The sequence below is a fragment of the Canis lupus genome, chromosome 21 (assembly GCF_048164855.1).
Source record: "Canis lupus baileyi chromosome 21, mCanLup2.hap1, whole genome shotgun sequence".
NCBI classification, from domain to species: Eukaryota; Metazoa; Chordata; class Mammalia; order Carnivora; family Canidae; genus Canis; species Canis lupus.
The window spans coordinates 47,430,434-47,445,276 of NC_132858.1; the positions used below are offsets into that span (position 1 = coordinate 47,430,434).

Genomic DNA, 14,843 nt, shown 5'->3' on the forward strand with positions numbered 1-14,843 from the left:
GGATCAAGTCCTGCGTCGGGCTCCCGGCATGGGGCCTGCTTCTCCCTCTGCCTGTGTCTCTGCCTCTCTCTTTCTCTCTATGTCTATAATAAATAAATAAATAAATAAATAAATAAATAAATAAATAAATAAACAAATAAATAAATAAAAGCAGCCTGCTTCTAGTAATTTGGTGCATTGGCCCCAGTAACCCAGCTACAGTGTATCCCTCTCGTCAACACTTAGAAAACCTCGGGGGTTGGAGGATGTGGAAGCAGCAATCCCACTGGGATTCAGTGTCTTTTATTTGACCCATTGGGTGTCATTACATGGAAGTTAGCGGCAATGGCTTTGGAGTCCAACAGCCTTAAGGTCACAGCTTTGTTCTAACGTACACTCTGTGTGAATTTAGGAAAGCTTCAGAACCATCCTGGGCCAGTTTTATCTATAAAATAGGGATACTGTCTATTTCATAGGATCATCATGAGGATCTGTGAGATTATGGATGCAAAATGCTTAGGGCAGAGTAAGGTATCCCTAAAAGTTAGCTGCTATAGTTGTTATAAATAGTATAAGATTAGCCTTCTGGAAGTTACGGGTGGGGCCTCCCAGGATGTATTTTGCCTGTTTTAATACTTCAAAATGCGAACACCTGGATTGGATTCTGTAACACGAAGTGTGGTCTGGCTTCCCATGTATTTCGCGATACGCAGTTGACACAGCTCCACCTCAGTTGAAGTAACAGGCCAACCTTGCCTGCCTACTGCAGGGAGTGTCCCACGGAGCCTGCATCTCAATGTGGGAGCAGGACCTGGACCTGCAGCCACAGACGGGGTCTCCAGCCAATTCAGTTTCCAGGAGCTTAAATAACAGAAAAGCTCTGCAACTGCAAGTTTGTTCTAGAAAGGGACGTACTATCATCATGGCTCATAAAATCAGGCTAGGCTTTCTTATCACATTCCCTGTCTTGTAACCCTAGTGAAAAAAAAAAAAAAAAAAAAAAAAAGAAAAAAATCGGACTGTCAAGGAATTCCTACCCTAGGCAAGATTTATGTTCAGTTTTTCTGACATTTGGTCTTTTACTGAGATCAGGCTCATTCCAAGGTGCTTATGCTCAAAGAGTTCCCTGGAAAAGTCTCCAAGCCAGCAACAGGAGACGGCTACCTGGCTGGCCCATTCCTCAGCTGCTGGCTGAGGCAGAGAAAAGGCTCAGGAACCTTCAATGACCCTTTACCTCACTGTTGGGTCTCCCTGGGCATTAACTCTTTGTAGTTCCTGACTGATGGTGGCATTCCAGGCTCCCTGACTCACCTGTGATCCCTCTGCCTCTAATCTTCCCGTAAGGGAACACACGCCTGAGATTCTTGGAGGGGTGGGCCTTCAGGGTGCTGTGAGGCTGGCAGATGGCCCTGCGCTTGGTTCGGTCCTCACACATTAAGATTTGGCCTCATCTCCAGCTGTGCTAGACATTGGGGAGCTTTGGTGAGAGTATTTCATTTTCCCCTGAAATTTTCAAGCAGAGGTCACAGTGACCTGCTGGGAAGGCAAGAACGGCCATGATGATTTAGAATAGAAGAGACATGGCAACCACCTATTTCCTGGTAGAAATGAGAAAAGGAGCCATGTCCCCAAGGGAGAAGAAGTATAATAATCATCCATGATTCTAGAGAGTACTACAATGTCACTGAACATCTGCATGAGCAGACGGAGAGAGGTGGCCATCAGCGAGACGGAGGAGGACTGGTCTTCACTTTATGATTTGTTTGTTCATCCCAACTTTTCTCTTCTGCCCCAGAAGGAATCTTCCATCTGGCACAGTGGCCAAGAGCACAGCCTCGGTGTTACACACGCTAGGGTGACAATTCCAACTCTGCCACTTATAAGACGTGTACCTTGGTCCGGTTGCCTGATTTCTCTAAACCTTGGTTTCCTCATTATTCAGGAAAAGAGCTCCTGTTGTATAAATTAAATGAAAAGGAAACAAAGTTCCTAGAAAGGCACCTGCCAAGTAATGCAATGGCGTTAGAGGGTAGCTAGTGGAGGTGATGGGAGGCAGAGGTGGTGACGGCAATGGAGAGGTGGTAACGGTGGTAACGGTGGTAGCGAAGTGCAGTAAGGAAGGGGCAGTGATACATGTGGCTCTAGCTTGCACCACAGGACTCAGTGGTCCTCCACGGGTGCCCCGCAGCACATGTGCTGGCTTGGAGAGGAATCAAGGTTTGTTGGCCTCCCCCTCCTGCTGTTTTCTCCCAGGTACATTTTCCCACCCCCTCTGCCTGCATTTAATGGAACCAGACTTATAAATAAGAAACATCCATATTCCTCACCTGAGCCCCTCAGAGACCTGGCAGTGAGCATTTCTTAAGAGCCCTGGGTAGAGGCTGACCTTTGAGGATTACTCTCTGGGGACCCCTGTCCCTCCTCCTGGATCCCCAGCCAGACAGGGCAGGTGTTTTTCCATGCCATCAGACTGAGGTCAGATCCAACCTCATTCCTCCAAGGGAAAGGTACCATTTCCTCTTGCCAATCCCCTGGAGCCAACCTTCATCCTGCGACTGGCCTTCTCCCGGAGTGACTCATCAGCTCGGAGTCTGGCCGTGTGCTGACCCCTGACGTCTTCCTGAGACAGGGTGAGACCTGCTGGGAGGAAAGGCGATCATTATATCATCCCGGAGCCGAGGCCACATAAACACTTCCCTTCTCTAATGAAGGGGCTGCAAAGGGCAGGCTGACTTGTCTTGGTGTGGCCCTCCTAGGCCGAGGGTGTGGATGAGAACTTAAGCTAATGTTGGTGTTGAGAACATTTAGATATCCATCTCCCGACTTTCTCCTCATTATAACAGAATGCTAAGGCTATTGTAGAAGGACCTTCACCTTTTTTTTTTTCCTTCTAGAAGACTTTACAGAAGCAGAACAAGAAACCACCCTATTAACAGCGCATTGTCCAGAACGTGTCAGTGTGTCATGTGCCGCGGAGGCCAGGGACATATGAAGATGAGTCTCAGAGGCCACGGAGAGGCAGGCACGCTTGTAAATGAGGCAAAATAGTGCCACAGCTGAGACAGTCAGTGCCTGAGAGGGCTGCTCAGAGGTGGGCTTGAATTGTGACTGAGAACGGGGATGCCACTTCCCTTGCCGAGCCTCGGCCTCCGCCTGGGGCAACTGGGGGGGATTCAGGGTACCTCCTTCACAGATGCCACGTGAGAAATGGTGGGTGAGGCTTATAAACTGCTCAGCCCTGCGCCTGATGCGGGGCTGAGCTCCATCCGTGAGGGGATGTGTTAGGGGCCGGCAGCGGGAGGCACACACCATCCCGTGGAGCCCCGAGGAGCAACGCAGGCTCCAGTGGGAACGAACACGTGGCTTTGAGATGCTGTCAAGGCCGCAGTCCACGGGCCTTGGAGAGTGGCCCCCCACAGCGCTGAGGCGGCGGCATGGCCCAAGATGAGCAGCAGAGGAAGCTCGACTCACTGGACAATGGGAGGCATGTGGAGCAGAATGGGGGTGCGGGGGTGCGGAGGCCCCGGGCGTGGGCGGAGGGCAGGGGCGCAGCGGGGGCGGTGCAGGGGGGGCCCCGGGGGTGGGCGGAGGGCGGGGGCGCAGGGGGGTGCGGGGGTGCGGAGGCCCCGGGTATGGGTACAGGGCGGGGGGGGGGGCAGCGGGAGGTGTGGGGGGCGGGGGGAGGGGGCGCAGCAGGGGTGCAGGGGTGCGGAGGCCCCGGGCGTGGGCACAGGGCGGGGGGGCGCAGCGGGAGGGGTGGGGGGTGGGGGGAGGGGGCGCAGGGGGGTGCAGGGGTGCGGAGGCCCCGGGCGTGGGCGGAGGGCAGGGGCGCAGCGGGGGCGGTGCAGGGGGGGCCCCGGGGGTGGGCGGAGGGCGGGGGTGCAGGGGGGTGCGGGGGTGCGGAGGCCCCGGGTATGGGTACAGGGCGGGGGGGGGCAGCGGGAGGTGTGGGGGGCGGGGGGAGGGGGCGCAGCAGGGGTGCAGGGGTGCGGAGGCCCCGGGCGTGGGCACAGGGCGGGGGGGGCGCAGCGGGAGGGGTGGGGGGTGGGGGGAGGGGGCGCAGGGGGGTGCAGGGGTGCGGAGGCCCCGGGCGTGGGCGGAGGGCAGGGGCGCAGCGGGGGCGGTGCAGGGGGGGCCCCGGGGGTGGGCGGAGGGCGGGGGTGCAGGGGGGTGCGGGGGTGCGGAGGCCCCGGGTATGGGTACAGGGCGGGGGGGGGCAGCGGGAGGTGTGGGGGGCGGGGGGAGGGGGCGCAGCAGGGGTGCAGGGGTGCGGAGGCCCCGGGCGTGGGCACAGGGCGGGGGGGGGGGCGCAGCGGGAGGGGTGGGGGGCGGGGGGCGGGGGCGCAGGGGGTCACAGCGGGGGCGCAGGGGGGCTGCGGGGTTCCCGGGGCGGCAGCTGCTCCGCTACCTGCGCGCTGGCGCGGGGTCAGTTCGGGGACACCAACAGCCGGGGCCTGGGGCGGCGGGACCCCGTTTGGACGACTGTATTTTGGCCCGAGGGCCGCGGGGCAATGCCCGGCGCTGGAGGGGACCCTGGGGAGGCAGCGGGGAGCAGGCGGCCCGGGCCGTGGGGGGGCCCCGGGAGGCAGGGGCGCGGGTGGGCGGCTGCTGGTGAGGCCGTGGCCTGCAGGGCGGGGGGGGGTGGGGGGTGAAGCCTGGGCCGGGCCGAGCGGCTGTGCACTTCGGGAGAAGGTGACCTCGCGGCCCCGAGGGCGCCGTGGGTGCGGGCGGGGAGCCGGGGCGCCGTGTGCCTCCGCACGCGGATCTCGAGGCTTTGTGCCAAGTGCAGACACTCGGACCGACTGACACGGGAGTCCCCTTCTAGAAGCTGAACAGAACACAATAAGCCGAAACCCCAACCTCAGGAAAAGGGATGAGCCTGGTGGTTACCGGAGGGGGTGGGAAGGGGCTGGCGGGGGCGGGGCGCCTGTAGCCCCCAAAGGCAGGGCGGAGGGGCTGCGGGCTAGGGCCTGCGTCCCCCCTGGGGAGCGGCGGTCGCCTCCCCTCCACGGATCAGACAGGCCCCTTCCCGACCCTCCCAGCCCCAAGCTCCACAACCACCAGGGAGGTCTTTTAAACCTGGAAAGTAGGCCCTCCCCTGCGCTGGCTCCCAGCCCCCCGCACTCGCTCACCCGCCCCCACCCTGCCAGCTTCCCTCCCAAGTCTCCTCCTCGCCGCCCCCCGCCCCGATGCTGCTTCCCTGGATCCTGTCCCAGGTGCTCACCTGTCGGCCTCTGCTCGGAGGCCCCCTGCCCAGAGGCCCGGCCCAGCACCCTCGACACAGCAGCCCCACAGCTCACCCTGGTGTCTGCAGACGCCTGCTGGCCGTGGGATCCGTGTGTCTGCATTTATGACCCTTTTCTCTTGCAGGACGCAAGTTGGGCGGGGAGGGGGGCAGTTATTTTGCACCTCTTGTTCACTATCGACAGCATTCCTGGCACATAAGAGTCGCTCAATGAATACTCAACCACTGAGTGAATAAAGGGTCCACGGGGTTTCCATATGGGGGAGGATAGGGAGACACGGGAGCAGCTGCAAAGTAAGTAAGGCTCAGGGTGTGCAGGCCCCTGAGTGCTGTGTTAACATATTGGGGTTTTTTATCTTCTAGGAGGGAGGGCGAGCCCCAGAAGAGCTTAGCCCCCAATATAGGAGCAAAGTTGTGGTGCAGAATGATCACTCCAGGGGCTGCAAGAGGGGGTTGTGTCTCCCAGGAGCAGAGAGCTCTCCCTGGGGTGCCACTGCAGTGGGTCCGCAGGAGCCTCCAGTGAGGGGTAGGGCTTCCAGCTGGGCCCAAGGATTTCCAGAGGAGGAAGGAGGAGAGGGGATTGAGAGGGGGTGTGTGTGTGGGTGGGGGGTGGGTATGAGCTCTCACAGGGCCATGAGATGGTTCATTTGATAGGAGTGGGGAGTCCCTACAGATCAGGGACAAATTCTCCAAAGCAAATCATATCAGAGCATCCACAGGAGCCATATAAAGTGGAGTGGCTCTCACTGGGGGCCGTGGGGGGTGGGGGGGGCTGAACCAATCAGGCCCTGTCCCCCATCTGTGGGCCCCAGCAGTGGCCTCCAAACCACTTTTGCAGCCACTTCCCCCCTCACCCAAGAGCTCTGAGAGGCCTGGGCACTGCCGATGTGGGAGGAGAGAGGGTCACAACACCTGGCGTCCCTGCCGTGCTGACATGTGCAGGGAGCTGGCCTGCTCTCTGCTAACAGACTGTCCCCCCCCCCCCCCACCACCTCCCTGCCTGTCACCACCCCAGCAGGACAGAGGGTCTCTGTGGAGGCCACAGGGGGCGCCCCTGGGAGGCTGGGCTCTTGATTCCCCAGCCCTGCCCCTGCCTGGGCACCTCTGTTGCTATAAATACACCCCGTGGAGGTAATTAGGGGGAGGAAAGGAGGTGGCTCTGGAGCCCTGGCTCAGGGCTATTGTGTCAGCGACACACCTCTGAGAAGCACATAAAAGACAACCAGCTCAGGAGCTGATGCAGCACGGGCTGAAAAGGAGAGAAAAGATCGCAGGGAAAACCAGAGCGACAAGCACAACCCATAAGCCCACATTACGAGCATTCCCAGGAGGAGGGAGAGGCTCCAGAAAGTCACCCCAGTCCCTGGAGCCCACAATATGGTTTTTATAAACTGCTGGGACTCTCTTCTTTCTTTTTTTTTCTTTTTCTTTTTCTTTTTCTTTTTCTTTTTCTTTTTCTTTTTCTTTTTCTTTCTTTTTCTTTTTCTTTTTTATTTTCTTTTTTTTCTATTCTTTCTTTTTTTTTTACCATTTCACCTTCTACAATACACTTTTTTTCTTAAGGAAATTAAACACAAAACACCTACTGTATATTTAATTTAAAGAGGGAAAAGACTCCAGAACCCCACTCCATGTTGAAATGTCATTAAGGAGGGTGACGCAAAGCCGAGAGGCCAGGAAATTGAGTCTTTAAGCTGCCACCCGCCCAACGCTGGGCGCAGGGCACCCCCGCACAGCACAGGGCCCCAGGGGAGCTGCCGCAGGCTGGATGCTGGAGATGCAGGGCCCGGCCCGGGGTGCGAGGGGCTGGGGAGCCGCTTACTCCAGCACAGGCAGGGCCCAGGCTGCTCCCCCGGGCCCGCCCAGGCCGGCCTGTGACTTCCAGGCCTGGGAGGTGGGCTCCAGCTGCTGCTTCACGACCGCCCCCTCTCTGCTCTCTCGCCATCCTTGACAGCAAGCACCCTGGGCTCCATGGAGGCGCCCCCAAGCCCCAGCTGCCCTGCCTCTGGCCCCTCTCTGCCCCTGCGGACTCGTGGCTGGAATTCTGTTCTGCTACGAAGTCTCTTACTGTTTCCTTGTCTGTAGGTGAACCAGCCACTCGGGTTGAGTGAGATTGTTCCTGGGACACTCAGCGTGGGCCTGGCCTATTGCCTATCATTGGAGCCTGTTAAAGCTGCCCGAGCTCCTGCTGGGTTCTGGCATTCTGCAGGCGGGGGGGGGGGGGGGGGGGGGGGGGGGGGGGGGGGGGGGCGGGGGGCGCTGTGGGCAGCAGGGGCTTCCTCCTGAGGGGCTCACAGGCTCTTGGGGAGGCTCAGCACGTACTTTCTTTTCTTCCATGCCACACTTGCCTCTGTTCCTTACCCTGATTATATTTGCCACTCCCTCTCCTTCCAGAAGGATTGGATTTATCACCCCCATTTTGCAGGTACAAAAACTGAAGTCCCAGGGCCCCTGGGTGGCTCAGTGGTTGAGCATCTGCCTTTGACTCAGGGCAGGATCACGGGGTCCTGGGATCGAGTCCCACATCAGGCTCCCCGGAGGGAGCCGCTTCTCTGTCTGTCTGTCTCTGCCTCTCTCTTTCTGTGTCTTAAAACAGAATATATATATATATATATCTTAAAACTAATAAATAATAAAATAAATAAAATCTTAATAAAGAGTAAATAATAAATAAATAAAATCTTAAAACAAAACTGAAGTCCCTGAGAGATTAACTAGCTTGAGGTTCTCAAGAACTCAGCCTCTCCATGGCGCTGCCTACCGTCACCTCTCCATGATTTTCAGACTAAGAATCTGGATCCGTGCCAACACCAGGTGGTACAGGCCCACTGACGAGTGTATGTCATACCTGAAGTGAGAGTCCATAACGCTACCCTGTGTTTGCATTGTTCCTGGGTCTCAGTAATGTGTTTTCATGGCAAAGGAGAGACTTTGGTTTTCACGCATAAAGAGTTTATTAAATTTTTCTCCACGTCCTGCCTTAAGGTGTACTGTAGTAGAGGTTAATGTGCACAGGTGTTTTGCTCGTCTTACAACTGTGAGGAGGAAGTAACTGATCCAGGCTCACACTGGGTGTTGGCTGTGGAGTTGGTGTCTGCTCCCTGCTTCTTGCTAGGCTTTGAGGGCATCAGGCTTGGGGGCGGAGGTGGCTTCTTCCAGAGAGGGCCGTACCCTCCTGGCTGCTCTTTATCCTTCACTAGCATTGCTGGGAAAACCCTGGCTCAGAATTAGCTGGATGGCTTGTTAAACCTCCAGACTCTGAACCAGACCCAGGGCTTTCTGTGTCAGGCCTTGCGGGTAGCTGGGAATCCCCACACTCCAGTGGTCCGGAGCACCCCCAGGAACACTGGCTTTCTCCAAGGAAGAAAGCTTATGCCGGTGTCTCTCATTGGCCACCTCCTTCCTCAAGGACCTCCACTCAGTCACTCAACAGTATTATTTAAACTCTGACTGTGGGCATAGTTGATGTAGAAAGAAAAGTAGTTTTCACCCCTATTGATCTCCAGAGGTCATTCCACAGATCTGGCTGGCTAAAACAGTGGTCCTGGTTTGGTCATGGAAGGTATGTTCCGGGGCCCGCCCTGGGCTGGGTGGGTGCCAATGGACATCGGGGAGCATGCTGAAAGCATGAGGGTCCTTGTCCAAGAGGAGCACAAATACTCTCACGAAGCTACCTGTGTTTAAGAAGCCACAACACAGCATAGAAGCCATGCTTTCATGGGGAGCTTTGGGGACACAACAGACTGAGAACCTCTGGCTGGAGCAGGGGGGCCTAACAAGAAAAATAACACTTCATTAGTTTTTCATTTATGAAGTGGTTGATCTGTACATTATTTTTTCTCAAAGGATTTTAGGTCATTTTTGGAAAGCATATGCAATTCAAAATATCGGATAACTAAAGGCAAAGCTAGATATATAATATAATATAATTAATATAATATAATATAATATAATATAATATAATATAATTAATATAATATAATATATAATATATATAATTAATACAATATGTAATAGTAAGTCCAGGCCCATTGAGCATAAAGAAATAAATAAGTTAGGATGGGTGTGTGTGTGTTGCAGGAACAGGAGGGGGGAGACGGTCCTGTCTCTGAGCTAACTCTTGTAGGTGCTCCATCTTGTGATTCCTATCTACTGGGCTTTAAGTCCATTGCAGAGTGAATATTCCAGACAACTTCCAGCTCTAAGCAGGACTTGGTTACTCAGGAGTAGGAGAGTCGCCCATCTACCTTCAAGACCAATGGCCATGGAGGGAATAATGAAAAAGTCCAACTAGTGAGGAAGAAGGTGTTAGCTCTCTAGCTTGTCCTGTCTCCCGCTTCCTCATCAAGATCCTCTGGCCACCTCTTTGGCCAAGCAAAGCTGTCCTTATTGTTTGTTTTAACCTACTGGTCATTGTCCACGAGCCTGGCCCTCAGTATCCTTTTCATAAGGATAACTTTAATTCCATAAATCTTCATAAGACACACTGTTTGGCAACCATTGCCTTAGAGTACCGGACAGTGCAGTTGGTGTGCATCCATTTAGAGGGTCACCCCAAGGTGTTCTGGAAGCTCAGGTGCCGCTGGACAGGGTTTCCAATTTCCCTTGATTTATGGTCATCTTTAGACAGAAGATCAAAGCACACTCTCCAAATCCACGTTAACTGCAGGGTTTTCTTGACACAGGTATCTCAAAGCAAAGGATGCCAGGCAATGAATCAGGAAGCAGAACTGAAAAATAAGCACACAGAGGAGCAAGGGAAGTGTGATTCTGATGGGAATAAGTTGAATTACAGTCTTAAAAGTCACTTAAAATAGTGCAGAAACGCTAAATGTGAAAAGCGTTGTTGGATTTAAAAAAATTATTTGGATTTTTTAAAGCAGTTTCAGGTTCACAGTGAATTTGAGGAGAAGATACAGAGGGTTTGCGTGTATCGCTGACCGCACACGTGCACAGCCTCTGCCAATACCAATATCTTGCACCAGAGGGGTACATTTTTACCATTGATGAACCTACAATGACACAGCTTTCACTCAGAGTCACTCTTGGTGATGTACATTCTATGGGTTTGGACACACGTGTATTGATATGTACTTACCATCATGGTATCACACTAAGGATTTTCAATGCCCTAAAAATCCTCTGTGTTCCACCTGTGCATCTTTCCCCCACCCCCAAGTCCTGGCAACCTCTGATGGCTTTTTTTTTTTCCTGTCTCCCTAGTTTTGCCTTTATCCAGAATGTAAGAAGTTAAAAATCACACAGTATGTAGCCTTTTCAGATTGACTTTTCTCACTTAGCAACATTCATTTAAGTTTCCTCCATGTCTTTTTATGGCTTGATACCTAATTTTTTTTAGCACCAAATAATATTCCACTGTCTGGCTGTATCACAGTTTATACGTGCATTCACCTGAAGGAAGATGACTTGGTTTCTTGCAAGTTTTGGCAATTATGAGCAAAGTGCTGGATATTTTTTTGAAATTATAGAGTCTCAGAATCAGTTTAGTGACGTTGTAGGGATTCACTGGTCATTTTGTACAATGGTGTGAGAAATAAGGAGCATGGTAAAATGCATCAAGCCTAATTCGGGCAGCTGGAAGCGGGGAAGTGAGGAGGGCCTGGCATACAGTGAAATATCATTATCTTGCCCCATCAGGACTTATTAATCACGTGGATCCCAGACTCTGTAGCACATGCCACGGCACGGAACCACCTTTAACTCTAACAGCCAGCATTTACTGTGCAGGGGTGGTTTTGCAAGGCAATAAGAATGTGTTTTTCTTCCACGTAATAGAGACCATGAGATCAGTGTTGAGGCCAGGATTTCTTGTGAATCCAGACAAGTAGACAAACTGTGGCCAGAATGATATGTTTATATTTAATATACTTTTTCTTTTTTTTTAAGACAAAACCACAGAGGATTAGTAAAAGAGCATGTTATTTATCTTACATTTCCTTGTATTTTTAAGAATAATTTAATTTTGATAAAAATCTCAAATTAAATGATATTTTCAAGATGGCTTCTTCTTTATTTATATGTCTAAGCAAAGGCCTTGACTGGAAGAAAGGTATTCTTGTAACCAGTCCTCTGGCCTCATCTTTCTAAATGGGTAGAGAACTAGGGTCTCCAAGAGATATGTTGCAGCTCAGAAATCAGAACTGTTAGAGCTAGAAAGAATCTCAGAAAATGAGTTGCATCAGGCTACAAAGGTGGATGAAAGCCAATCAGATAAAATTCTTTCCCCAAGTAGAAATCTCCTGACTCCAAATCAAGGTACTTTCTGTCATTCTGAGGCCTGTTCTATGGCAACACCAAGATGGAGTAGCCATTTTGTTTAATCAAATTCTCCTCTGAAGGGATGCTTAGCTGGGTCTGGGATGAGAGGCAAACTGAAGTGGGCTTCAGCCAGAACTAGTGTCACTTGAGTGACAGCTCTCAATGCTGAGGTGGGCTGGTGGACTGGGCTCTGAAAGATCTGAGAGATCATGGCTTTGCTCAGACTCTAGTATGTTGAATCCAAGTTTCCCTGGACAGATTTGGAAGCCCCTACAGCAGAAAACAAGCCTACTAATACCAGGTCACTTCTGGCCCCAAGGGGTCCACCTTTTGATCATACTTCCTCCACCTCAGAATGAATAAAAACAACTACCTCATTTGGTTGAACCTTTGGCTAAACTTTTTTCCAGCAATTCCTAGAGAAAGGAGACATGTTCTTTTGTCACATGAAAGGTAGGAGATGGCATACTAGACTTTAAATGAGAACTGTTTTGAGCATGAAAATTCTATCTCTATCTCTAGCCTTCATTTCCAAATGTTACCCCATAGCTTTCTGCCAAAAGAAAGATCACTGTTGTTCAAGGGACTTGAGAGTCTTGAAGGATGTCTCTGCACCCTCACCAAAGATGAGACTGATGTCGAATCACTTGGTTGATAACCATAAACCCATCAGTATATGACATAGTTGGACACTGAAAATCACAGGAAAGATGAACCTCTCTACAGGCAACACAGGATGGCCATGGCCCAAGCTTTGCCCAGCTTACATCATACATACCATCCTTTGTGGCCAGCCAACCATCCCTGGGCTCTCCAATGGTGTTTGTGCCAGCGATCATTATGACTTTATTACAGCCCCTTTCAGCAAGTCATGAATTTTTACAGCTAAATTACAAGTCTGTTTACGGTTAAGTGGCAGCAAGTACTTTTAAAGCAAGTACTGTAGATATTTTTATGACTGAGCTTGCACCATCAGAAACACACAAAGTATATAAGCAGGACCCATAATGCCAATGAGACTTTTAGGGTTCAACTAAATGGAATAAATAAGGGGGCTTTGTATGTATCTGATGGAGGCAACTCCGCATCAGGCCAAGTCTTGGATTCCATTGCAAAACCAAGAGGTCTTTGTATACGCTAATGATAGATTGATCCCACAGTTTGGGGGATATAATTTGCTTTATTAACAATACTAAAATTAGGATAATTACATTGCAATTAAAAAAAATATTTGCTGTCGCATGATTCTATTTATATGAGATACATGGAATAGTCAAATTCAGAGACAGGAAGTAGGGTGGTGGTTGCCAGGGGTTGGGGGAAAGGGTGAAAGGGGAGTTATTGTTTAAAGGGTACAGAGTTTCTGTTTGGGAAGATAAAAATTCTAGAGATGGATGGTGGTGATGGTTGTACAGCAATGTGAATGCACTGGACAATACACTTAAAAATGCTTAAAATGATAGGCTTTATGTTCTCTATATTGTGCCACAATAAAATATTTTTTGGAAGCTGAAGACATGGGCTATTGTCTCCAGGTAGAGGATTGGAGTTTAGGAATCCCTTTCTTGAAGTACATATTTAACTTCATCTTCTATTCCTTGGTAACATCAATGTCTAGGGTTAATATAAGATTATTAAAACATTTTAGCTTTATCATTTCAACCAGTGGATGATGGTATTTTTATTTTATTTATTTTTATTTTACTTTTCAGTCTTTTGTCATCTTGATTACCAAAGATAATAAATAACCATATCTAAACTTGAACTTTAAAAATTTAAATTTATAAATTCTAAAGTTTATAAATACACAAATGTAATTAAAGCAGAGCCAAGCAATGTTAAATGACTGGTAGAGCTATCAGCACTTGAAAAGAAAAGGAATAAAAGTGGAATCATTGGATTGAAGCATTTATGATTTTATGTAATATATTTTTTCAGCAAGCCTTACACAAAAAGAAAAGGATAAAGACCAAAATATATATATAGAAGGACTATTTTAGCTATAAATAGAAATTATTTAAAATGTAAAAACTGGGGTGCCTGGATGGCTCAGTCAGTTAAGCATCTGCCTTGGGCTCGGGTCATGATCTCAGGACCTTGACATCAAGCCCTGCATGCAGCTCAGTGGGAAGCCTGCTTCTTCCTCTCTCTGCCTGCCACTTCCCCTACTTGTGTTCTCTCTCTGTCAAAGAAATAAATAAAATATTTAAGTAAATAAATAAATAAGTGTAAAAATCATGCAATATGAATTATATTGGACATGAATTTGAAAAATATCAAAATTTTAAGCATACATACATTATATATATTATATATATTATATTCAGTATATACTAATTTTAGTATACATATATTTTCTCCCCTGGACAGATTTGGAAGCCCCTACAGCAGAAAACAAGCCTACTAATACCAGGTCACTTCTGGCCCCAAGGAGTCCACCTTTTGATCATACTTCCTCCACCTCAGAATGAATAAAAACAACTACCTCCCAAATGTTGAAAATTAAACAGAAAGAACAGACATGTTCTTTAGTTCAAAAACTAAGGATATTGAAAAGATGAGCATCTTTCCTTATGCTAACTCAAACACTGATAACTGCAGTGTATAAATCTCCAATAAATTTCAGACTCAAAGGTATTTCCTTCCTTGACACCTCCATTTTAGTGATTCATTGCCATTCTGAAAGTAACATCCTCCAAATTGAACTCTTGATCTCTACCCTGCAAACCTATTCCTCTGCCAGTCTCCAAAATCTTTTCAATGAGGCACTTTAACCCATTTGTGGTAGGCCAAATAATGGCCTCCCAAAGGTGTCCACATCCTTATCCCTAGAACCTGTGAATACCTCACCAGACGTGGCAGAAAGGAGATTGGGGATATTTCCTGGGCATATGAGAAAAGACCATATGAAGTAGAAGAGGGTAATGATACATGGAGAACAGAGGAGGAAATAGATAGGGTTAAATGAAGGGTGAAGAACAAGAGACAGAGACAGGCAAGAAAAACAAGGAGAAGGAAGTGATTGAACATCTGAACTAGACTTCTTAGCTATATAACCTGATGCATTCTTATTTTGTTATGAGAGTTTGAAATGGACTTCTAAAAAACTCTAAAAACAGTCAGGCACGAAATTAGTGCTTGGATATGAGGAGTGTAGAGTCATAGACTGATTGGAAATATTAACGTGAGTGACAATTATACCATATTCAGGTAAGAACTATTATTCTTTTGTATATTATGGTCCAATGTCAGAAAAATGGTTATCTATTTCATCTTAGGACTCAGTTGGATATTTAAATAATGTGGTTTGTTGGCTACTTCTCTGGCTTTCAGAAAGAAA

General features: G+C 49.7%; 1 long non-coding RNA gene across 1 annotated transcript in view; it reads right to left on the reverse strand.

Annotated features, from left to right (window-relative positions):
* Positions 1-8,172: 8,172 nt before the first annotated feature.
* Positions 8,173-14,843, reverse strand: part of LOC140613151 (uncharacterized) — a 48,603-nt gene continuing 41,932 nt past the window's right edge. The window contains exon 4 of the long non-coding RNA XR_012014290.1: positions 8,173-9,954. This is a non-coding gene — a long non-coding RNA (uncharacterized lncRNA). The remainder of the gene's footprint in view (positions 9,955-14,843) is intronic.